This window comes from Phoxinus phoxinus (genome assembly GCF_949152265.1).
Source record: "Phoxinus phoxinus genome assembly, chromosome: 7".
NCBI classification, from domain to species: domain Eukaryota; kingdom Metazoa; phylum Chordata; class Actinopteri; order Cypriniformes; family Leuciscidae; genus Phoxinus; species Phoxinus phoxinus.
Window position 1 is genome coordinate 3,597,725 of NC_136882.1, and position 26,641 is coordinate 3,624,365.

Sequence of the window (26,641 nt, forward strand, 5' to 3'; positions counted from 1 at the left end):
TTGCGGTAGTATATTGGTATATTTTAGAAGTAAGTTAGGCTAATTCAGTTCAGTTCAGTTCAGACTCTGTCGATAGGATATTTAGCTGTGGAGGAAAGAAGTGCTTGTGCGTGACCAAGACGCACGCCAGGTGATACGGTGACTCTTTTCACAAAAAGCGAAGCCGATATTAAATTTAGTTTATAATTGACGGCGTCATTACGCATGAGACAGAATGCATCTTTCGCACGAGTTAAACGAATTCTTATATCCACACCATTTAATAATAATTTCGATTGAAAGAAGATGTCGCTGTGGATTGGTACCAACAGTTCTACGACGTTACTGGCATTTGTGAACGCAGCTCTTTTCGTTAATCCCTCGTTCGCCCCTGCGGGGTCTGTAGCATCTATGTGAGCTGAAGAGTCCTTGTAGAATAACCCTGCTGAGAAGTTACTCTCGAGAGTGTCTTTTCCATAATTAATGAGAGCTTCAATCATACAGCGATACGGGTATGTGTTGCTGGACGAATGGGATATCAGTCGGTCCCCCAGAGTCACATCCACCTGTGAAAACATTGTGTTGCCAATATAATTGACAGGTGCAACCCCCGCACCATCCACTAGGGGTGAACCATCCGGATTAGTTATTTTAATTTGTGTATATAGCAGTGTGTTATTCAGATCTGTGTAATCTTTGCCAGTCCCCGCTATAAAGAATTCTACTGGGCCCGTATCTGTCAAAGCCGAAAGCGGCGCTACTTCGATATAATGGCTCTTTTCGATCGCAGTTTGGGTCGGGGGTATGTTGAAGAGATCCAGTTCTGATTTGATGCACTCATCCGACATGTGATGTAACAGGGCCATTAGAAGATGGTAGCACTCCTTCTTTTTAAATTTGTAGATCTTTTCACACGTTTCGTGCGTGTTCTTCGTTTGCTTTTTGTAACTGAAGGTTTTTTGCGTCTGCGTATAGTCTTCTTTACAGCTAAGACACGCCCTCTTCTCATACGGGTACCGGGCGGTTTACGGGACATCACCACTAAACAGTGACCTTGCTGACCGTTTTCGTCATGAGACTTCGTTAAAGCATTGGTTACAACATCGCTCAATATGTTTTTAGCGGCCGACTTTAGATGAGGTTTAGCTATATTGATGCCTCTTCTAAAAAAAGGCAGTGCCATACGGAAGAGCCCTTTAAAAAGACCCCCGATTCCTGAAACAAAACCGGAACCGTACATCACGGGCGAACCCGAAAACCCCGGAAGTCCACTCCCGGCCTGATTCCGGTAGTACGAGATGTAGCGCTCAGGATCCGTACTGTACGGAGTGAGATAAGCCATTTTAAAACAGTTGATGTTTTACAGGCCTAAAATGTAGTTTCGTGATGACCTTTCCGTAGGTGAAACGTACGTCCTGGTTTAAATCGTCTTTTACTTCAACAGAGATTTCTGTAATGCAGCTCTTATTAACCCGTACGTAATGTGTTTTGTCAAATCTCACACTGACTGTTTTGTTAGTCTCGCCAGTTATATATACAGACGCTAGTAAAGGTACATAGGCGTCACCGACTGATTGATAGTCTATTATATCCGTGTACACGTACAGTGTGTAGAAACCGGCTCTTATATCAGATTGGTATGGTGCATACACAGGGGCTGTAGACCATGCATCTTGATCTTCTCCGGATTTGTTTACATTTTCTATAGAAACACCCGATTTTAAACCCAGAATAATTGCTAGCTTACCAAAAAACGTTAGTGATACTCTCTGAGGTGCTTTTAAAAAAATACCTTATTCTTTATAGAGTCATAACCTAGCTGCACTCGTGGAGGGAGTGCCACTTTTATTTCCCTGAGTAATGAGTCTATGTCTTCATAATATCCTGATTTTATTGTTTTACGCACCACAGACAATTTTTTTAGGACCTTTCGAAGAGTTTGTATGTTCAGATCACCCCGCCCATCAGCCTCGTTGTCATTCTGTAGCAGACTATGATCACAATCGATGATAAATTCCACGTCCTTCTCGTTTACAGTGAGCCATGTTAGTGGGTATTCAATTTCTACCAAACCAACCTCCCATAACCCGTTAAAATTTATAGGTCTAGCAAGTCTGGTTCTATAATTAGATATACTGTTATCAGGATAGACATTCAGCGATGCGTTACACGGTAGTGTGACGTAGAAGCCTTCTGCAGCCATGCTGATGATTTAATGACGCCCCCGGACATTCTCTACGGCGTTTAAAGGCATCTGCAGATGCATCACCTGCTTTTCAGACACCCAACTGTTGAATTTCGACGGCCAGCCCCACCATTTGACTAGAACATATACAGCTTTACCACGTTTTTCTTATCCAAAATTTTCTCAATTTTAAATGTTTTATCTTCGCTGACGATAATTTTTTGAAGTTCTTGTTCGTAAAAAGATCCGTCAATATTTTCACCATCATAATCCTGTAATCGATATACGGGCGGGTTACGTGGAATGCAGAGGTGGAAAGAGTAATAAAATATTGTACTCAAGTAAAAGTACTACTACTTCAATGAAATTTTACTTAAGTACAAGTAAAAGTACCGGTCTAAAAATCTTCTCAAGTAAAAGTAAAAAGTAGCTAATTTAAAATTTACTCAGAGTAAAAGTTACTTAGTTACTTTTTTAACAGCGGGGTGGGGTGGGGGGCTCTCCCGTGTAGGGTCGTAACGGTATGAGATTTGCACAGTATGGCAATGTCTCAGAAAATATTACTATTAAAGGGATAGTTCACCCAAAAATGAAAATAAGCCCATGATTTACTCACCCTCAAGTCATCCTATAGGTGTATATGACATTCTTCTTTCAGAGTTATATTTAAAAAGTCCATTAAAGTGCCTCTATTCATCATAAAAGTGCTCCATACGGCTCTGGGGGGTTAATAAAGGCCTTCTAAAGCAAAGCAATGAGTTTAAGAAAAAAAATCCATATTTAACATGTTACAAAGTAAAATTCTAGCTTCCGGCCAAACGCAGTCTACTTGCGTCTAAAGCACAACTTATGACGTCGAAGTAGCGTAGTGCGTAATGGCGTAGCTTTAGACTTAAAGGGCACCTATTATGCCCCTTTTCACAAGATGTAAAATAAATCCAACACACATTTATGTTCAAACATCATGTTAAAGTGAATTTTGCATAATAGGTGCCCTTTAAGTGGAATCTGTATGTTCGTGTGGCCGGAAGCTAGTTATTTTACTTTGTAAAGTTTTAAATATGGATATTTTTCTGACACAAACTCATCGCTTCGCTTCAGAAGGCCTTTATTAACCCCCCTTTAATCAATTAATAAATAAATAAACGGTTATAATAAATTTATTGTTATTATTATTATTATTATTATCATCAGTTAAAAAATGACAGTTAAATGAATGAAAACAGTTTTTTTGGTTTAACAATGGTTTTATTATAACAAACTTAAAATTATGTGTTTGTTTTGTTTATTAAAATTTCAATAAAACATGTCTAATCAACTAAATTCAATAACTGACCAATGACCATTAGATTAACTATTTTTTAACATTAATAATTTATTAAAATGTTTAAGAATACTCCTATGAAATGTATTTTATTCAGAAAATGAATGTTTCTTTTTATGATTTAATACCAATAAATGTAAACTGTATCCTTTTATTTTTTGGGAAAGTTCTGCAGAACAGATTTATTAAATTAAACCATGGACCCAAAAAAAGATATTCCTTAAATAATGTTAAATCTTTTTAAATTCAAATTATTGTTGTTATTATTTTGAGAAGTATGTTCTATAGGCATACGATAGTAATATATGCTATTTCTATCATAATTTCTCCTAGTTACACTAAACTTTTATTTTGACGGGTTCTAGTGAAGACCTGTTTCAGAGTGTATTTGACAATGTTTTTTCTCAAACAAAATGATGAAAATGCTCATTAGGCGTTCTCTCAGAGCAGCTCTCTAAATGTTCATGTATTCATGTCCTCATATTGTTTGTGAGAGGCTGAAAACACAATGAGCATCAGGCATACTTGAGTATGTAGTAGGCGCGACGCAGCTCATTCACACAGAGGCACGCAGAACAAGCATATTTACATAGCAGTCTTTTTGCGCTTTAATATTCAGAGACCATGTCGCGATTGGATTTATTGCACAGCTCTACTTTCAATTTATTAATATAGCCTACTACTATGACTGGATTCCGGGATTTACTCTGCAAACGGGACATCTGCACGGATGGATGGTGTTCTATGTTTCATCCTTTTGCAGCCACATTGCGTCCACACTTTTTGCACATTGGATAGGCTATCTATCCTCGAGGACAACCACGCGTTTTTCCTACATCTAAAGTAGCCTATTCACATACTGGCCATATGGTTCGCTTCATAAGAATTCGACGGCGTTTCACTTTCAGCTGGGTCTGCATCACCTTTTATGCGCGTTTGTTCTTCCCGGGTTCTTCCCATAGATAGACGGTTCTCCCGCCCTTCAATCAATGCAGTAGTTTCCGGAGCGCGATTATTATTATTTTTTTTCCTTGAAAATTATTATTTTATTTATTTTTTACTCAGTAACGGATCTGATTTTAAAATGGAGCGAATTACAATACTTCAAACAAAACGTACTTAAGTAAAAGTAAAATTACAGATTTAAAAAACTACTTAAAAAAGTAGAAGTACACAAAAAAACTACTCAATTACAGTAACGCGAGTAAATGTAATCCGTTACTTTCCACCTCTGGTGGAATGCATGCTGTTATGGTGAAGTATTCCTCAGTATAATTCTGCTCATAACCTTTAGCAAATATACCACGGACTTTAGAGACTCTCACAACATCGCCCACAGCGTATTTGAATATGGGTCTCTCTTTACGCATTTTTCCATATAAATTATTAAACACTACCGTCTCATTTTCTTTATCCACGTCCAAAGGTCGCATTTTTATGGATTTATGGTAGCTGGAGTTATACCCCTCGGTCAGGTCTTGCAATATGTCACAGTAGCGTTTGGAATTTACAGATGTTAAATATTTCCACATTCGTCCTTTTAGCGTCCTGTTAAACCTCTCGACAACACACGCTTTTAAATCAGTTGCCGTGGCAAAATGATGTATGCCATATTTTTTCATCAGCTGCTGAAAATGTTTATTGAAAAACTCTGACCCCTTGTCTGTTTGTAACTTTACCGGAACACGCCCTTCTCGTAAGATAGACTCGAAAGCTTTAGTCACTTCCGGTCCGGTTTTATTTTTCAGAGCTCTCGTCCACGAATACTTCGAAAAGAGATCAATAACAACTAAAATAAAATTAATCCCCATGTTTTCTTTCGAGTATGCGGACATGTCTACCAAATCAGCTTGGAATTGTTGGTCCTTACCGTAAACAACCACACGATTTTGTTTATATTTTACCGGTGCGGTCTTGTGCAAGGTGTACACATCCTGCTTTGCCAGCCACTCAATCACATCCTTATCATCTAATTTTACATTGTATTCCTGTAACACTGCCTGTTTTAACCGGTCTTTACCACCAAAAGCTCCTGAGCTGGCAGGATTATAATATGTTTTTTTAATTAACTCATCCATACCACTATGTCGGTACCTCATACGATAATGAACAAGGGTGACAGAAGTTGTCCGTTTTATTTACAAAAAAAAAAAAAAAAAAAAAAAACACAGTCACACGTGACACGTACCATCAAAACAATTTTTTATTTTTATTTTCATGTACATGTTATAGGGTATCACTCCAAACATCAAAAACAATCATTTTTTATTATTTTTTATTATTTTTATTTTTTCATTTACGTACATGTTACAAAAGCATCATCCAAACATAGAAATAAATTTCACACACGTTTCAATATTTTTCTCAACCACGTATTCGACAGCAATATCAATAATTTTGCAGACATCTGGTTGTTCAGCCAATTTACAAACATCAGTTACATACGTACAAATACATAAAATGTTTCCTATCCTAAGAGATTCCTTACTTTCAGGCATCATTTCAAGCATGTTTTTGATAGACATACAAGACATATGCTTGATGGATTTGTGCACCATATTATTCCATTCATTCGATATTTCCCTCACGTTGCTCATTTGACTCAATAATTTCTGCAGGTGTATATCATTTGTTGCATCTTTGTCATCGATAATCTTGTACATCAGGTTAGATATTTCACATTTGACACGTGATTTAAAGAAGTGTTCGGCGATCCAAACGGCACAGGTATTCCCCATCTTCACGCACAGGTAGATTCGGTGGTTTCGGCTTCAGCGAGTTTCCAGCTGTCAACAGCTTTGAAAATAATCTCCTCGCAGCTCTCATCAATTAGCTTCTGTCTGACAGAGGACAGCTCAGCAACGATGAACATTTCATCTCGGAGTTCGTACAGAATTGTCTCGATAGATCCCTGGATTCTTTGTGGATGGGTTGTTATTCCTCGCAGATTCAAAGCCTGGGCGAGAATGGTTTTCAGCTCGGGACGTTGCAGTTTCAGACTGATCTCATCAAAGCACGAATAAAAGAAATACGCTGGAGGTTCATACAGGCACGAGTGTCTGGTCTGAGAGGGGTGATCAACTTCACACCCTGTGCATATGGTCTTCATCCGTTTGTCGATCAGATAATCCAAAATGATAGCAACAACAGCCTTGATAATCCTGTGCCCAACATCTGTGATGCATCCATCCGGCTCGTCAGCGGATGTGACGTCAGGGATTCCCTCAGCTGGTGAGGCCGTTGCTGCTGTAACACTCCCGTTAGCCCTTGTGAGAAAAGCCAAACAGTGATAACCCAAGTCCATACAGAATTTATCCAGCCAATCGATATTTTTCAGCGGCGTTGTTAATCCATTTGACGATTGTCCGTTTGATAATCCATTTGACGGTAGTCCATGTGATAATCCTTTTGACGATAACGTTAGTCCACTTGATAATCCATGATCTGATGTTTGCTCGTTCACCGTGTATCCAGCAAGAGATTCATGTGTGGCAAACTCCTGGAAATAGCTCTCTGGAGTCATGGCAGCGAATGAGCAGCGTGAGAGTGTTCAGGTATTTATTACTTGTAGTACGTGGGAGGAGCTATATGAACGCTACGCCTAGTAGGCGTACACCATTCCGGGTGGAATAACTTTACTTTTATACTTTTATAGCGTTCGTAGGCTCCAGTCCACTTAAACATTTTGTCAATTTTTGAGAAAACATCTTCCAGTAATTGAAGATCGGCCCATTTAAACATGAAAATCAGCCGATAATGCTTTAAATGGTCGGTTTCGGATATTGGCCAAACACGCTCCGGCATATCTTTCCCAAAAGCACTAGATAGAATGTATATATAGTCGTCCGGTTGTTTGTTTATGTGGTCTGCCAGCAGCCTGAATCTTGTCCCGTATGACTCGGTCCATTCTGCAATATAAAGAGGTTCGCTCCCTCCTTCTTTCAGGTCTCTCCAGATCTGTGTGTAAAATAACCCCCACGACTTCTCCGTGAAGAGCAGGTCTGGGTCATCTGAAGCGTCCTTTTCACATCCCTCGCCAGTAACTGTAAATCTCTCGTCATTGTCGATGTTGGACAGTCTAACCTCCCGGTTTTCTTTGTCAAAATTGTACATTATCGACCTCCCTCCAGCGAGATGAAAAAAATATTTTATACGGGTGTCTGGCTCATGAAGAAACGCTGTTAAACAACCTCCATGCTTCTTCCGTGGGGCTAAAGTCAAATCCTCCATTGCGATGTCTATGTTTTTTTCAGGCGTTGTGGGTAATACTGTAGCCATTGTTTTTCTCCCTGAATAAAACCACAAGCGTATTTTACTTTGTCGACTCGCGTATTTTAACTTATACCAAGGCCAGTACAGACCCGTTACGTTCTTGGGAATACCCCCTTAGAGTGACGTCATTTACCGCATCACTAACCACAACCAACGAGGGGCTAAGGTGTGTGACTACCTACGTTAGGAGGCGTGGTCTGCGAGCCTCCCTGCTCGTCTCTCACTCCGTTCATTACGGCTAAAATCTCTGAGAAGGTCAGACGTGTTTAACAACCATAGAGAGCTACGTACTTCTTTTCAACAAAGGTATTTTTAAAAATAGTTTAAAAAACAACATAGTTGGGAAAAAACACATGTTATATGTTGTAACATTTACAAAAAAGTATGAATTTAAAATCCTTGTGTTTATGATAAACTTTTGAGACTTAAAACACTAAACATAAGACTTTTTGTTTGTTTTGTTTAATGTTTTAATTTAGAAAACATAATTAAAAAACTCTTTTAACATTTTAACAAATGTAAAACTCTTTTAACATTTTAACAAATGTAAAACACCCCTTTCTTTAATAAAAACACAACCATCACATAGACCTATTCTTTTATTATTATTATAGTTATTCCAACATTTACACCTCAAAACACACATACACAGCTAAGGATCCATACACTGTGATTGAAACAGACAAACATGACAGGTGCACCAAACAGGTGCTCCGTACAGAAAAAAACTTATCAGACATTCAATTCTTAGCTCAAATTCTACATGGCTAAAACATAAAGGATGAACTAGACTGAGAGATTCTCCCACGATACAGTTCACGCCCTTAGGGGAGGGGCAAGCGTGGGAATTTTCCCACACTCACCGCGCATGCGCACTCAGGAACTCACACGGGTGGGGGGCTATGGGCAAAGGAATTTATGAGGGGTGCCATAAATCACTCAAAGTGACAGAAAGGCGCCCAACAAACTCTCTCTCTGGCAACAGAATTGACGGGGGTAACAGAATTGACCCAAACCAACCAGAACATGCCTATAACAAGAACATAACTGCTGAGTTATTGAGAAATACTCGACCAGATATCCCTCTGGATCTCTACATGCCGTGTCGCAACCTTGGTCAGGGGGGGGAATTAATCTGAGGATGTCCTCATGTGGGTACCAATGAACATCTTCACGACCAGGCCAAAAGAATCTATTTTTTCCTATTTGGTGCATGCACTTGACCCTCACATGAGTCTCATTGACCTCCAGGATGGTACCAGGATAGATATCATGGTCATATGTGAGGACACACCATTGTCTAACCACATCCTGGCTCTCCCAGTGTATGTCTGTCTGTTGGTCTTCATCTCTCTCTTCAACGGCTCTCTCTTCTCCAACGGTTATCTCTTCTCCAACGGCTCTCTCTTCTCCAACGGTTATCTCTTCTCCAACGGCTCTCTCTTCTCCAACGGCTCTCTCTTCTCCAACGGCTCTCTCTTCTCCAACGGCTCTCTCTTCTCCAACGGTTATCTCTTCTCCAACGGCTCTCTCTTCTCCAACGGTTATCTCTTCTCCAACGGCTCTCTCTTCTCCAACGGCTCTCTCTTCTCCAACGGCTCTCTCTTCTCCAACGGCTCTCTCTTCTCCAACGGCTCTCTCTTCTCCAACGGCTCTCTCTTCTCCAACGGTTATCTCTTCTCCAACGGCTCTCTCTTCTCCAACGGTTATCTCTTCTCCAACGGCTCTCTCTTCTCCAACGGCTCTCTCTTCTCCAACGGCTCTCTCTTCTCCAACGGCTCTCTCTTCTCCAACGGCTCTCTCTTCTCCAACGGCTCTCTCTTCTCCAACGGCTCTCTCTTCTCCAACGGCTCTCTCTTCTCCAACGGCTCTCTCTTCTCCAACGGCTCTCTCTTCTCCAACGGTTATCTCTTCTCCAACGGCTCTCTCTTCTCCAACGGCTCTCTCTTCTCCAACGGCTCTCTCTTCTCCAACGGCTCTCTCTTCTCCAACGGTTATCTCTTCTCCAACGGCTCTCTCTTCTCCAACGGCTCTCTCTTCTCCAACGGCTCTCTCTTCTCCAACGGCTCTCTCTTCTCCAACGGCTCTCTCTTCTCCAACGGCTCTCTCTTCTCCAACGGCTCTCTCTTCTCCAACGGCTCTCTCTTCTCCAACGGCTCTCTCTTCTCCAACGGCTCTCTCTTCTCCAACGGCTCTCTCTTCTCCAACGGTTATCTCTTCTCCAACGGTTATCTCTTCTCCAACGGCTCTCTCTTCTCCAACGGCTCTCTCTTCTCCAACGGCTCTCTCTTCTCCAACGGCTCTCTCTTCTCCAACGGTTATCTCTTCTCCAACGGCTCTCTCTTCTCCAACGGTTATCTCTTCTCCAACGGCTCTCTCTTCTCCAACGGCTCTCTCTTCTCCAACGGCTCTCTCTTCTCCAACGGCTCTCTCTTCTCCAACGGTTATCTCTTCTCCAACGGCTCTCTCTTCTCCAACGGCTCTCTCTTCTCCAACGGCTCTCTCTTCTCCAACGGCTCTCTCTTCTCCAACGGCTCTCTCTTCTCCAACGGCTCTCTCTTCTCCAACGGCTCTCTCTTGTCCAACTCTCTGCTTACCATTTAATGTGAGAGGATCAGCAGGGAACGTGAATGTCTTTTTTTGGTGGCACTGGCACACCAACTTTTGCTGAGTGGAACAGGAGCAACTCACATCCCGATAAATTAGCTGATATGGGAATACCGTGACTGTGACTGATCAGAATTCTCTGAAGTTGTAAGGTCTCTACACTGCTCTCGCCTGGCTCGACTGGCAGCCTGGGCATTCCTCCAGTATTTCTGCTGTCTCCTCCTCTCTCTTGGTGTTAAGTCTACAACCAATCTGACTCTTCCCATTTCTTTCTTGTGCCTCCATCTTTCCCTATCCTTTTTTAAGTTCTCCTCTCTTCTCTCTGGGGTAGCATCACGTCTCGCTCGATATCTACTCTGTTTCTCCGCAGCAGAGAGTGGCATGTCTGAGGCACACATTTTTACATTATATTACATTGTATTACATTATTATTATTATTATATTATTGTACGGTAGCATGACAAATAACCACACATGCTTGGGTGGATGGTGCATGTGTGTGTGTGTGTGTGTGTGTGTTGAAATCCTCTGATCATGGTAGAATAACCCAATTGATCAGTGTGTGTGTGTGTGTGTGGCTATAAACACACATTATGCATTTTTGTGTGTGTTTGCATCATTGTGTGATTGTAACCAAGGCAGGGGCAGTGTGAAAACCAAGGCATTAGCAACATGACATGTTATATAAGAACTCTTGGTGCAAGTGCCTGTAAGATTACATGGCTTCAGAGAGAACAAAACACATACCTCCTAGTTCTTCAGAGTTTAATACCAAAAGGGAAGTGACATCATCTTGCGTTGCTTAGGATACTGATGCGACAGATAAGCATAATTTAAAGAGACAATAACATGTAGTAACAGAATTGACACAGGATTTATGGATTGGTATTTTTTTAACAATAAAAGTTACTTTTAAACAAATTAATTTAGCATAATTTGGAAACTGTCACCAATAATAATTTATAAACAAAATAATTAAAACCCCAACCTGAAATTTGTAATTTAAAACATGTTTAATGCATATGTTACCATTGTTTGAAAAAAGTACCACCCACTAAGGACAGTATGATATCATGACTTTCAGCATCATTAAATAGCTTTTAAAATAAAATATTTTCCAGTTTTACATTCTAACATTTTGTAACTCTTAAAAAACATAAAAATAAAATAAAATGTGTTTTTGGAGTAAAATTTTGGTAAAGCTGTTAAAAATAAATGGCTTCGGACTTCAAATGTATCTCCAATTAAAGAATCACCCACTTATAACAGGACCTGCACAGTAACAATGTAGTGCAAATATAACAGGTAAAATAAATAACAACTTGAACTTAGTGCAATGCTGAGGTAAATATGGTAAGTAAATTAGTAATTATAGAGATTTATAATTTCGGAACTGCTCAAATGTGTATGCGCTCACACCACAAACAAGGTAAGAAAACATGTCAGGAAATGTTGTTTGCGGTAGCTTGTTCAGGTCAGTCGACCACTCTTTGTGTTCGTACGGATCGAGCCCGTTAATTGCCTTTATTTTGTCCAAGTAGCGCTTGGTAGATAACCTTGAGCTTTATCTTCGCACGGTCCATGTGTGTTTGTTTACCTTTTTCTTCTTCTCTACACAACCTCGTTTGGCAAACAAAGAATTACCACCACCAGCTGCCTGGTGGTGGTTGTTATTTATTGTGCCAAATTTTCGTATGCGTTTTTTCGCATTCGTGATTCGGTGGCTCTGAATTGTCAAAGCACCATTCAATCACGCTTGCACACAGCCTCCGAAACTTTCGTCCGTCAAAAAAAAATCGTAACGGGTTCAATTTTCTGCGTTTTTCGCATCCGTAACAAGCAGTTTGGATGCTGCTTTGACAATTCAGAGACACAGAATCACGAATACGAAAAAACGCATACGAAAATTTCGGACTCAGTGTGCAATGGCCTAGAGTTACAACAGGCGTGTCCTAAAAGATGGCCGCCGCTACCCAGAATGCTTTGCGTCGTGACGTAGTTGCCCATTCTCTATTATACATATATAAAATATATGGGCTGGTTTTATATGTCAATTGTTCCATTTTCTAATAAGTTTTATATATGGGCATATATATTTTATATATGTGGATATATTTAATATATGTAGATTTCATATGTGTACATAACTTACATTTCCGTATGGGATCGGACTATTTCTGCTAAATATAAACCACAAAAGCTTCAGTCAAGTACTTTTTTGGTAAAATATCTAGGGCCGGGACTCGATTAAAAAAATTAATCTAATTAATTAGAGGCTTTTTAATTAATTAATCGAAATTAATCGCATTTTAATTGCATATAAATATTTGACCTGAGAACAGTGTGAAGTAATTTTTTTCACATGGATTTTTAGTATACCATTGAATAATGACTGAATACATAAGCTTAAGCAACAAAATATTGTTTATTTTTGTTCAACCAAGTCCAGCAGACCAGTGCTATTTTTGCCATTAAGTGTAGCAATAGCCGTCCCGAACTCCTTGTTGCACAGCTTGCACACAACCATGCTCTTATCGACGCTTCCATCCGTTCATTTTTTATTACAAAATGTCCCATCCACGGGCCAACCAAAGCGGTCTCGTCAGCTTCTTTGTTCATGTTCACTGTGGTTTGTGGTCTGAAGTTATCGTTTATATACTGTCTATGGAAGTTATGAACCATAGACAGTATGTTATGAACGCTAGTTGGTGCTCCAGTTTAATCGGTCCGCCTAAACTCATCCAGTGAGAAACGTTCCGCGGTGCAAAAATAAGTGCGATTAAAATGCGTTAAAAATGTTTAACGCGTTATTTTTTCTGTAATTAATTAATCTTAATTAACGCGTTAAAGTCCCGGCCCTAAAAATATTACAACAATATGAACAAGTTTAAGGGATAAGTTTACACAACCAAACTTGACAATGTCACTTCAACTACGGCATTATCAGCATTTATTTTCCAGCCAACCAGGACAACAAAATGAGCACTAATAATTCTACTTATGAAGTCCATGTTATTATAACTTGTACAATAAATAAACCTTCAATATCAATTAGCCAGTCACGCCAAAAGCATATTGTCGTGTTTTCTCGGTCTCTCCTGTTGCTGCCCTGCACAGAGAAGTCCCCGTCAAATAAAGTGCATAGGTCCTTTGCCTGTAGTGGAATCTCCTCACTGACGAACATGTTGTACAACACTGCCGGATTCTTCCTTAGCTCCTCCAGTAAACCAAGGGGTTTTAACCCCTCTGCAAACCTATAAAAACATGTGACATAATGTGTGAATCGTCCTGGGCCAATGACAGTTTCATTTTTCGGACAGATAAGACAGGTGAGGCACTTACTGGTCCAGGGCAGTCGCTAATCTTCCATTGACGAAGAAGTCTGACTGGACAAGGGATTCCTTCTCCTCCAGGCCTTAATGTCTACATGTCTTAAGGCACCTATAATGCTGAGACTATCTGCTGCCTCTGTAATTGCACTGTTCGCCTCTCGGACTGTTGTTGCTTCCTGTATCTAAAGAGAAAGAGAGGAGATAGTGAGTGAGTCCAAAATTGGATTGTAAGGATACCTTCCCTAAATAAATTAATGTCATAGAAATGTCAATTATAAGAATTATCCAATAATGTTTCGCAATTCTAGCCTGCATGGCATGCAGATGAAGGGCAGCCTTGTAAAAAAAAAACCTCTCCGGTTCTACGCGATTCACGTAAATGACCCAATTGACCAAGAAAACGACGATTGTCGCCGAAAAGCGTCAAGCTTAATGTCGAGAGTGCATCTGTTACAGGCCCCATGCAAAAGGCCATTAAATGCATTTCACGACCACGTCATGTCACAGCGTTCACAAAATGGCGGACAGTCTGCACATATTCAATATCTTCACAACCCCTTATACACAAAATATTTGCAGCATGAACATACATCGGAATTACAAGACTCGTGTGCATATTAAGTTGTTTTATCATACCTGTAAAAACAGGAGCAAACGTACAATTTACATAAGTAAAATAAAAAAATTCTTACAGGATCAAAATGTGTATAATTTCTAGGACTATGTTTGTTGCCGTTTGTCTGTGCGGTGTGAATTGGACTTAATCCAGCTAACATTTTGTTCCACTTTATTTTCTTCCACAGATTAAAGACTGTGCTCGTAAATATTATTCGCGTTAAAATTTTAAATATTAAATGTTAAATATTAAATTGCATTAAATAAAAATGGCGTATAGCCTACTTTGCCAAGCTGCAAAGTGAGACCTAACAGCAGCTAGTCAATGTTTGCTTCATTCGCGCCATAAAAATCGGAGCCACTTTCATATTAACGTTACCTAACTTGCACTACTTTATTCAGACATGATAAAGAATTTGATGTTGTTGTCCTAATTAATATTTCTTAATTTAATTCTGAATTCTTTCTTTTCGTTTCATCTGGAGGGAAGCATGTCAAAGGACCGTGAACAAAGTTTAAACGGATCGATAATAATCAACATTATCAGCAACAGTTTGAAATGTAGAGTTAATATAGGATAAGGGAACTCGATTGAAGCTATGCTCGGCGTGAAATGTTGATGCTTGAAATTGAACACACTTACCTCAAGTTCACCGTAATGGCGCAGGATCGAAAAGGGATGATTCCAAGTCAGCCGTTAAGTTTTATTGCACACGTCACTCCAGTGATGAGCTGAGCATGCGTGCTGACGCTTGCTGCAGTAACCGTTGAAATCGGCTTCATTCTGGTAAGAGGGTCTGAGCCGAGCGCCCAGAGTTTAAAACAGCCGTCACTGTCAATGGTTGTAAATATTTAATATAGCCAATTAAATGAATTGCAGACTCAATGTTGCTAAGACGTCGTACATGTAGGCTACCCATCTCATCCCATTAACGCAAGTAAACACAGGATAGTCATCTTAAACATGTTGGCCGGTAGAAAAATATTTTGGCCGGCATTTTGTTATCCACCATTGGAGTAGCCTATTATTAATATTTTGTTTTGGACAAGTCACGACATTAATGAGTAGCTATACATTATCAGATACGGTCAGGAATTTACGTCAATTTTTAAATAATCTTTATCTTAATTATTCCTACATTAAAACCATCCTTGATTTAACCTAAGCCAAGTCATTTCCAGAAGTTGTCTAGATCATACAGCCAGAGCCGGGTTACCAGTTAAGGTGAACATGAATCGGCCCAGTGCTTTACAGCCGTAACAAAAATGCATGTGCCAGAGCGAGCTGCGGGCCACAATCGGCCCGGTTAACACACGCCGATGCCGAGTCTAAGCTGCAGGCGCCGCGGGGCAGCCGAGCTCGGTCCAATTATACATGCTATCTGGGAAGCCAGCGTTTTTTTCACGGGAGTGACCTCCTTACACTCCTGAATCCTTGCCGAGTCCAACGAGACCAAACATGCCAGGTTTCGCCTTATGGTTTTTGTAACAGTGTCATTTAGAGCTTAACACAATTTCTGTTATCTTCGAAGCCGTTAGTCCAATCGAGACAAATAAAAACACATGAAATTTTAAAACATAGGTTAATAGTTAAACAATAACACCCAAATGTCAAAATTATGATAGGAACTGAAAAAAAAAAAATCCAATCAATAATATTTTCCATCTATGATCTAAGTTTATTTGTTTATTTGGATACCCATTAGCCACTACCTAGGCAGTGGTTTCTCTTCCTGGGGTCCCAACAATTAAATACAAATACTAAATTTAATCAACAACAATAAAAAGTGAATTCAATGAACCTAACATTCATTCCAAATATTCAATATTCAAAAATTTACTATAGTCCTATTAAATGTTCCTTAACATTTTTTATAAAACGAATTTTTCTTGTTAAAAAATGTGTAATATCAATGGTAAATCCTTCCATATTTTCATTCTTCTATATTACAGTTCGTTGTTTTGCAGTGGAAATAAATAAAAAAAACATCCCTTTTATGCATGCCTGGTGATAAAATCTTGACTAGCACTAGGCTACTATACAAAAATTGAGAGTACAGGAATTTAGGAATTCTAGACACAGAAATATTTATTATAAAACAAAGCCTTTAAATTTTTTTATTTTAATTATTAGACATTATGAGACAATCTTTCACCAGTAGGCTACATTCTTATTCTTACATTTTTTTTGTCTTTATGCACTCGACTAAACCACTGGGCAATAATCTAAGCTATAACCATTGTTTGCACAATTTTAGAAATACAGTTGTAACCCGGGTAACCCAGGCCACCAGTAAATGACTTGAGAGTTGGAAAAAGTTAAGAAAAATAAAGAACTACAGTGTTCTACAAAGAAACGCGATTCATCCAATCACTGATTGTGCTGCAGTGACTGACACCCCTGAGAGCCAACAGTAGCGGCATATTCATAAGGCCCGCCCACAGGTCGCGGGCGCCGCTGTCAGTCAGCATGAACAGATGAGAACTCAGACGAGGCAGCAGCACACGGAGCACTTTTCCAGAAACTCCTTTCACTAAATCATAGTCGAGCGGGAACTGTGATTGAGTGCATTTGGAAACGTTGTATGCGTCAGCCTCGAGTGTTGTCGTCAGAGAGAGAAAAGTGGAGTGGAAATTGAAGGATCCCAGAGTTTAAATCTGTATTGAATTATATTCTTTAAGTCAATATGTGATGCAATCTCGTTTTGGTGAGTGATTTTTGGTATATGAAATCTGAATATAAGAAGACATGAAATATATAGATGTCAATTTCAGAAATGATTTGATATGAGCTGAGTTGAGTAAGTTAGGTGGCGCGAGCTGAACTAGTTAGCCGTGGGCTAAAGCTACCACGTGTAATGCTTATTGTATCATGAATGAGTTGAGACAATGACTGATTTATGAATGTCGATGTGTAATATATGGTGAAAAAATAGATGAATGTGTCATTTGAGATGCGCATGTTTATTGTTATGGAAAAGTTGAATTAGAAATGAATTGCAAGTCTGGGTTTTATTTTTCTCAGTTATGTGAACGTGATCCGCAAAGAAGATCAGTCAGGATTCTAATTAGAATTTCTATCATATTTTGGAACAATTCCTATATTCCAATAGGAATTGTCTTATAGGACTATTCATAAATATCCTATAGGATTCCGATATAAATTTTCTTATAGGACAATGCATAAATATCTTGTAGGATTTTCTACAGGATTTTAATGGGATCCAATTGGGTCACTACACTACTTTTTTTCTCTCTCTCTCTCTCCAGGATTTGTAAGAATCCTAAAGGTGCACTTTTCCAATGTTTTTATTTTACTAATAGTAGTTTTTTGATTGTGTCTTGCAGTTTGCTTAAACTCACCTCAAAGACATTGTTCACTGTTTAATGTATGTTATGCAACCTGCAGTCACATTATAAACAACACGGCAGGTGATTACACAGTATTAGTGCACACATTTCTAAGGCACTGATAATGGATTGATGAAAACAAAACAAAAATCAACACATGTATTTTCTGTTATTTTAATTTCATTAGTATTTTATTTATTTATTTCTATTTTCATAACTGATGATTATTTTTATTTTTTTTACAGATTATATTCATTACAGACTTACACACACATTCTCTCAGACACACACACACACACAAAATAATAACTGAAATACAACATTAAATCGATCCTCACACACACACACCAACTGTGAAATACAACATTAAACATCCTGAACAAATCAGTTTAATTCAAACAAACTCGTACATAATTATTGTGGCGCCTTTTCAACATCTTGCATTCATCTGCGCATTTCTGGGAGATGGCCTTCTTAATTATACTTGCTTCAATATTAAATTTATTTCTGATGTAGCCTGTAAGGAAAATAAACAGAACATAAGTTTACAAACCATAATGATTATTGAGGAATGGTATTGGGCATCTATGTTCACAATATAACTCCTCAAGGGAAGCTGTGCCGATATTCTTGTTCACTATTACATACGGGATTAGGGCTGAGAGAAATAATCGATTCATCTAGCTATCGCAAATAAAAAAATCATATTTTTTACGAGAGAGATAAGACAGTAGAGCTGCACGATTCATCTTTAAAAGACTGATCTCCATTGTGATGGATCACGATTAATACCATTCCAAATTATTATATATCATATCCTAGATATATAATTAATCCCGTGGTAACTATAACGCCCACTTATAGTCGTGTCCTCAAGAGTTTTGTGATCAGTCTATACAGATTCGTGTTCTATTATAAAGATAATAGATTTCCCCTCTATATTATAAGTCTACATTTTATGGTACTCTTAAACCTTTGTTCGCCATACAACAATCATATATATAATCTCAATACATATACACTGTCATACGCTGCCTCTTTGGCTAGGCTTAATGATCAATCAAATTTCATAGTGATTATTCTTATTATTATAAGAATGAATGCTCACCCTCTTGTAGTTTTTCCCAAGCAAGATCTCCCTGAGCCGGGTAGAAGAAGAAAAACTTGTACTCAAAAAATTCCAAGGTCCAGTCCGATGATTATAATAATAAATGTTTAACAATATGAAAAAGGAATACTTGTTACAGATTATGATAGAGTACTAACTAACAGATAGATACTAGCTAAGCTTCAATAGCTTCTTGCATCTGGCACGCTGGCGATCCAGATCTCTGTGAGCAAGGATGAGCGACGAGTCTGTCCGATCCTTCCTCTTTTATAGTACTTTTTGGCTGTACTTCAGCAAATAAAAACAGGATGCTTTAGTTAAAAGCAGGATGCTTTAGTTAAAAGCAGGATGCTTTAGTTAGTGGCAACAGTTTTTAGTAGTGACAGAATATGCAGGGTGTGCCTGTTTTTGAGCAAGCACATTAATCGCAAGCCGTGGTCTCAGTCTTTAGCAGCAGCAGCAGGCGAGGCTGTGGTTTGTATCCGGTCTTTCGTAAGCGTGGCTATGGCAGTCAACCTGACTAAGGGCTATAGAGCTTCATAGTAATTTCTTCATTCAACATTACATTTCAAATGGTTACATTTCCACACAGTAATTTCTTTATTCAACATTACATTTCAAATGGTTATATCTCTTAACAGCCCAGATAGTTCTCCCACTCTGGTTGTCACATACTGGGCTGTAGTTTTCTTATTGTGACCTTTTCTGGTCTTCTTTCGAGATGGGGCCTCAGAGGAAGCGAGTGAAGTGTCACCCACACCTACTGATTTCATCACACCATTCAAACGCCCATGCGATGTTTCAATTTGTCTGTGTATTAAACTTAGACAAAATCATATCAAGCTTTAAATGGTAGCATACCACCTCTGCTTTCCAAGCGCACCGTACTGATAGTAAAATGTGACGTGAAAACACTGCAGATCACTGATTGGTCAGAGGATTTACAACACGAGACACCAAACCGCTAGATTTAAATAGTAAGCAACAGCCACTGCAGTTTTATATATCTAATAATATGGCAATCCTGCCAAAACTTGATTTTCAAGAAAATAAATGACTCCCTAATTATGTCAGACACTTTTTGAGCCTCCAGTTGTGGCTTTGCGTCTTTGTCTTTGAAGGCATTGGAACGTTTTCCTGTGTTGCCAGTGTTGCTCTTCCAAAGACAGCCACCAGGAGGTCTTTTGCTGCTTTTTTTTGCATCTGTCCATTTCATGTGGCCAAACTGTTCGGCACCGATGGACGTGTTGGGGCCAATTCTAACCTGAAAACTGTGATGAACAATGAAACAGTAACAGAGTTAAAAAGTGAATTTAAATGAATTTACTCGGATCGTGGGGTTCGCTAAAGGACCTTGCAGACGAGAATGAGACTGCTGCGGCACCTTCTCGTTCTTCGTCTGAAGGTTCTGAGACTTGTTCATGGTGCAGAAGCCCGCACTGCGGCTTCTTCTGCCTGTGACGAGGGTCCGATGCCAAGATAGTGGATGAACTGATAGGATCTAATAGAATCTAATCACAGTCTTCTGTTGCTGTCTGACTGCAGCTTGATCATTCAGTGTGGGCAAACACAGCTAAAGTATCTTTTGATGTTGTGATCTGTTGACATTACTCAAGCTGAATGCCTTGTGGAGGACTGGTTTTATTTATTTGGAAATATTTTGCTTAATGCTATCCGTGACGGAACGTATTCGTTCTGCTCTGTGTTTTTCATCCTGTGGATGTTGACAGGAAAGTTCTCTCTCTTGCTTATCTAAAGCGTCCAGTCTGGAGCTTTGAGTTCGCGAGGGACGGTGCTGTCTGCTCATGCTCTCTGTGTAATATCGGTAGTTTCGATGATTGGGTGTCTCTTTCCCAGAAGTGTTGTTTGGGGTGATGATGTGGCAGCGTTTGCATGTTTGAGAAACATGCAGCTCCAGCAGAGGTTGATTGCATGACAGCGTTGTCAACCTGTGGACTGATAGAAAACACATATGGACATTTTGGTAACGCTTACAATAAGGTTTATTAGTTAACTACCTTAGTTAACATAAACTAAGATTGAACAGTACTTCTTTGGCATGTGGGCAGATGACGTGACGCATGTTTTTTCTGTAATTAAGTGTAAATGTTTACTGAACTGCATTTCTCAACTAAAACAACACATGTCAGTGGGGCATAGAACATCATTTTATTTCAACATTATGATTTTGGGACGTAAAATGTATTTGGTGTTGTTCATATTTCAAGATGAATAGCAAAATGTCCTGCGGTGTGACTGTAACATTGATGACTCATCAAATGTAAATATTAGTAAAATAAAGCAGATATGTTTGGAGCAGCTAATAAATGTCTTGGCATTATTTTGTATGTATTTGCTTAATTAACTTAAGTTTTCAAAATGCTAAAAAGTACAAAAATAATATTTACAGTACATTTAGTTTTGAAACACAAATGCTGTCCTGCGGTGTGACGTAGGATATTAGATTTTTGTACTGGCAGTTACATGGACAGCCCTAGGGGTCTTTTAGTCAACCCCCCTACCAGGAAATCCCCCAGATGTTTGGATGTGCTAAAGAGGTTAAAAGGTGAGTGTTAATCTCTTATTAATTTGATAAATTTCATCATTTCTGTCAGACCATGAACGTGTTGATTTTTGATAGTCCTGTGGTGTGACTGATCTAGTTCGAGAAAAAAGAAAAATATTTAAAAAAAATAATCATATTCAGGTTTAAAAGAATGAACTTATTCAGTAACTGTAATGTCCAAGCTCAGTCTTGTATAGCAATGATTCAAAATGGCTGCCAAGGTGAAAGAGTCCTGTGGTGTGACAGCCCGTCCTGTAGTGTGACATAATTAAGTCAGATGTCTAGCTAGATTCTCGTCTGTTATGTTTGCAATATTAAACATAAATATAAATATATCTCTGTCTCTATATATATATTAAACAAATATTGTCAATATTATATATAATATACCTATATTATACATATATTAAACATAAATATATATCCGTCTTCATTATACATAATATACCTATATTATACATATATTAAACATAAATATATATCTGTCTTCATTTGTTTGTTGCATGTGTATGTTAACAGTCACTGATCATTGTTTTTAAAGTGATTTTTGACCGTTTTTAGGCATGAGCAAAGAAAGGACAAGGAGGTACCGGGAAAGGTTAGCACAGGATGAAGCCAGGCATGAGGAGATCCTTAGGGAGAGAAGGAGAAAGTAAATAAGTTTATAATAGGGAAATTGAGTTGGTGAAACATTCTCTAAGACGTACACTTGTATAGAAAACATGTAACAGCTGTCTCTGTTCCATCAACAGATATCAAGAAAAGAAAGCTAAAGGAGAAATTAAAGCACGAAATATAAGAAGCCTCCCAAAAACATAAGAGGGGCCACGGAAAAGGAGCTCCTGATGGGGTTGGAGCTTGTGTGAAGCGGATGGCAGATCAGGCTGTCCAAAGGGGAGCTGATCTGCAAACTGCAGAGGCCCTCTTTGACTTCTTGTCCAGCAAAGAGGAGATGAAAATCCAAATGAAATGGATAGAGGAAAAGGACATAGAAGAATTTGACAAACTGCTCCCTCCTGTGCTCCCTGCTGTGAAAGGCATACTAGGTACACACCAGATTTTCTCTACAACACCAGGGGAGGTGTTTCATAGGGCAGTAAGTTGCTTCTGCAGCTACCCAAAAGTGTGTGGCTGCTTCAAGGTTACAAAAGTCACAATGGCTGGTGACAGTCCAGCTCAAGAGAATACCCCTATCCCTACCCCGTCCTTCTTGGATGAAGATGTTGAAAGTGACCAAGTGTTTGAAGTGGGAAAGTTCATCATAGTAAAATATGATGAGAAGCAATATGTGGGCCAAGTGTTGAATGTTCAGGGAGAGGAAATACAGGTGAACTGTATGGTTCAACATGGAAACAAGAATGCATTCCAGTGGCCTGACAAAGAAGATACCATTTACTACTCGCGGAGTGACATAATTGGTAAGATTTCAGAGCCTGAGCCCCATGGTCGAGTTGCGAAGTTAACGAACATGGACTGGCTCATGTTCAACGTATAAGTTTGCCATTTCTCCAATGAAATAATTTTTAATACATCTTTTTTTGTTTAAAATGTTGGCTTGAATAGGTTGTCATGTTTATGGTCTTATCTTTTGTTAGTGACACTACAGAATGTCAAATGTCTCTTGTTCACTGGAATCTTTGTTCAAAGAGATGAATTGATGATTTTAACATGCTTTTAATTATTTCAGCATGATTGTAATGACTTTCTCCTGAGAAACAAGATATTTGTTTAGTCTTTTAAGTTAAAAATAGAAATGAATGGTCTTTATGACTGGGTCTGATTTGACGCCTCCAAAATGTTAATTATTCAATATGTCTTGTTCACTATGTTTTTAGTTCAAATTCATACACTAAGTAATAAGATTGTACTGATATGTTGCATTTTCATTAATGTTCAAATAGAGGTGCAAATGAATTTGTTTGTTACAAAAGTATTCAATAAATTTCACAATAAATGTTCATACAGTGTCTCATTTCGTCCTGTGGTGTGACGGGATGTCCTGTGGTGTGACATCACTTCAAACACAATTAAACAACTTTTACTATGTTAACTAGCTTAAATAATTATATGCATTTGAAAACATTGCATAACATAACTATATCAAAAAATAATTAACATTTTCAAATATTTTTTCTCATTTTACACAATATTTCCACTGGAGTGAGTGGTAAAAGATGGCACAAGCAAAGAATATAATTGAAAAACAGCTGTGAAAAAAAAATATATGCAGAATTTTAATGATCATTCTTTAAGAACACTTGTTAAACTTAAAACATACCTGATTTGTATTTGAAATTAATAATATTTAAATATTTGAATTTTATAGTAATGTCATGTCACACCGCAGGACATAATTTGCCTGGCGCTGTGAAAAAAGCTTAATAAATTACATAATGAGAAAAAAAATCTGCTAACCTCTAACAGTTTCAAAAACAACAGTATTTGAACTTTACAAATGCATACAATTCTCAAGCAATTTAAAACTTTTTTTGAAAAAATGCTGTTTCACCCTTATTTGTCATCTACCCATGTATTAATCTTAGTTAATATTAGTTTCAAAATTTACTAATACATTATTCAAATCAAAGATTGTATTTGTTAACATTAGTTAATGCACTGTAAACTAACATGAACAATCAATGAACAGCTGTATTTTTAATAACTAACATTAACAAAGATTAATAAATACTGTAACATATTACTCATTGTTAGTTCATGTTAGTTATACATTAACTAATGTTAACTAATGAACCTTATTGTAAAGTGTTACTTACATTTCTTTAAAAAATACTCAGGTACCATTTGTTTCTGTTTGTTCTGTTCATGATTACAGAGGTACACATTTCAGATATTATTACCATAGTTTAAATATTAGGCTACATACCGGTACACATCATTCATTTTCAATTATATAATTATTTATGTGTTGAATTTACAGAGTTAAATGCACAATTCATTTCTTATTACAAATATTTAATAGGTTTATTATGCATCTATTTTTTGTATTAGTTATTTTCTGTCAAGGTCATTGAGTAGAAAGTAGTAACATCAGTCAGTGGATGATTTTGGTTGGAAATAAAAGTCAGGTTGACGTTAGAACCCGATTGATGTTGGTTTCTGACGTCAACATGATTTTCATTTTGACCCACAATACAACATCTGTCCAACGTTGCAGATTAACGTCAATCTGACGTTGGATTCTGACTTTCAATCTGATTTTCATTTTCAACGTTGGGTTTGGTCTTCTAAACGCACATTTTGTCATTGTTTTGGTGCACACTAGCTTATAACACTGGCTGACATATTTATACTAAAAGCCAAAAACTTAAAAGGAGAATGTCTCGGGTTACGACTGTAACCCCTGTTCCCTGAGGAGGGAACATGACACTACATTGTTGAAAACGACTCTTTGGGGACGCTCCCTTAGCGTGCGCCTCTGATGTATGAATGAAACTAATCCAATCCTGATTGGTATTGTGTAATGACGTAGCATGTGACAGCATAAACGGATGCATAAGTGACGCCGGCACACACTAGCCTCGCGATGAAGCAAGCCGCTCCCAGGCGTTAAGGGGCGTGGCAAGACGCAGTGTCTCATTCCCGTTACAGTCGTAACCCGAGACGTTCCCTTTCGTAGGGAACTCAACACTGCATCGTTGAAAACGACTCTTTGGGAAACGAATGCCCACTCGGCCACGCACCGACAAAGGCCTGCCCTAGAGTGAAACTGATCTCAGGCACTCAGCTAGGACGAGAGCACACGTGCGCCAGGCGTACTAGCCTCTCTTCTTCTGCCGACACATGAGGTGGAGGATGAAATGCTTGCAGGACCGTGGACCTTGCCATGTTAGAAGGCACATGTAACATGCCAGGTCCCGGGTGCAGTATGGCCTTAACTCCGCCTGGGGCAAACTCCAAGCAGGCTGGCGTTACTGCCAGGGCTTGAAGATCTCCCACCCTCTTAAGAGAAGTAATAGCTAAAAGAAAAGCCATCTTGAACGTAAGGTCCTTGGGCGAAGCCGACTTAAAGGGATACTTCAGGATTTAGCATTAAGCTTTGTATCAGTAGAAAGACAGTATTATTTTCTAATTACCATGATCCCCCTTGCCTCATATCCCCCTGAGATGAAATTTATGTATTTTTAGTCCGGAAAAAAATCACCATTTTGCGTCATATGAGGATATTTTGGCCAGAGGCCTAAAACTACAACCAGTAGTAGTAGCTGTTCTGCATGTTTTCACCACGCCCATAGAGGGGGGGATCTCACTCACAGAATGTAAAGATTGTGTCAGCCATCTCTCCAGTTGCTAACAGGCTCTTGTTCTTTGGCAAAGTTAAAATAAAAGACTAATTACCATGGCGGAAGGTAGTTTTGAAGTTGAAATGGCAGAAGGGGATTTCGAAGATCTGTTGCGAGAATCGGATGCTCGCGGCTACCTGTACGAGCCGCAATACAGCGATGAACGGTTGCGGGAGATGGCGGAACAAGAGGCGGCCGGAGCAGCTGCTGCAGTAGAGGAGCGAGACCATCGAGACCGCTCGACTGTCAGGAGGAATTGCCTGGGCAGACTCGAGCTGGGGCGGACTGGTGGTGTCAGTGCTCTCGCTGTGCAGTGCTCTCGCTGTCGCCAATGGAAACTGATAGAGAGTCTTATTGCTGTCGTGATTTTCACAATGCAATTTAGCACCATTTCGATGGAAATCTAACTATAAAACTAACTATTAACTCAATTTATAGAGTCACGATGTATCAAAGCAAGCCTAGTTGTATCAATTCAACAGTTCAACCTTAAGTGTGGACGGGGAGAGACACTCAGAGAAACGATCTTGGAGAAACTCCAGAACTGAAGCCACTGGGCAGTTAACTGGATCAAACTCATGTTCTCTACACCAAGTGGAAAAGACATTCCACTTGAGGCCGTATAAACTCCTAGTGGATGGAGCCCTAGAGCGAAGTATGGTTTCAACCACCCCGTCTGATTGTCCGGTATCTAGGTACTGAGCCCCCTCAGGGGCCAGACGTGACAGACGTTCAACTCATCATTCACTTCTGAGACAGCCACATGCAGATAAGTCATCAAGATGAAGAGACGTCAGGTAAGAATTGTTAAAATTCCCAGCACCCAGCTACACCTCAAGTCTAAAAACGGTATTCATATTAATTTTATATTGCGTTGGTAGTAGTTTGAAATATTCTACAGTTAATTTGAATTAGCAGTTGTAAGGTAGCTTTGGTGACACGTATCTGTATTTCACAACGCGTTAATATTTCATTTATTATTAAACTAATTATTCACATTT

The 26,641-nt window shown here is 38.9% G+C and overlaps 1 protein-coding gene across 1 annotated transcript in view; it reads right to left on the reverse strand.

Annotated features, from left to right (window-relative positions):
- The window catches only part of bpifcl (BPI fold containing family C, like), a 210,383-nt gene that overhangs the window by 149,406 nt on the left and 34,336 nt on the right, over nt 1-26,641 (reverse strand). The window lies entirely within an intron of this gene.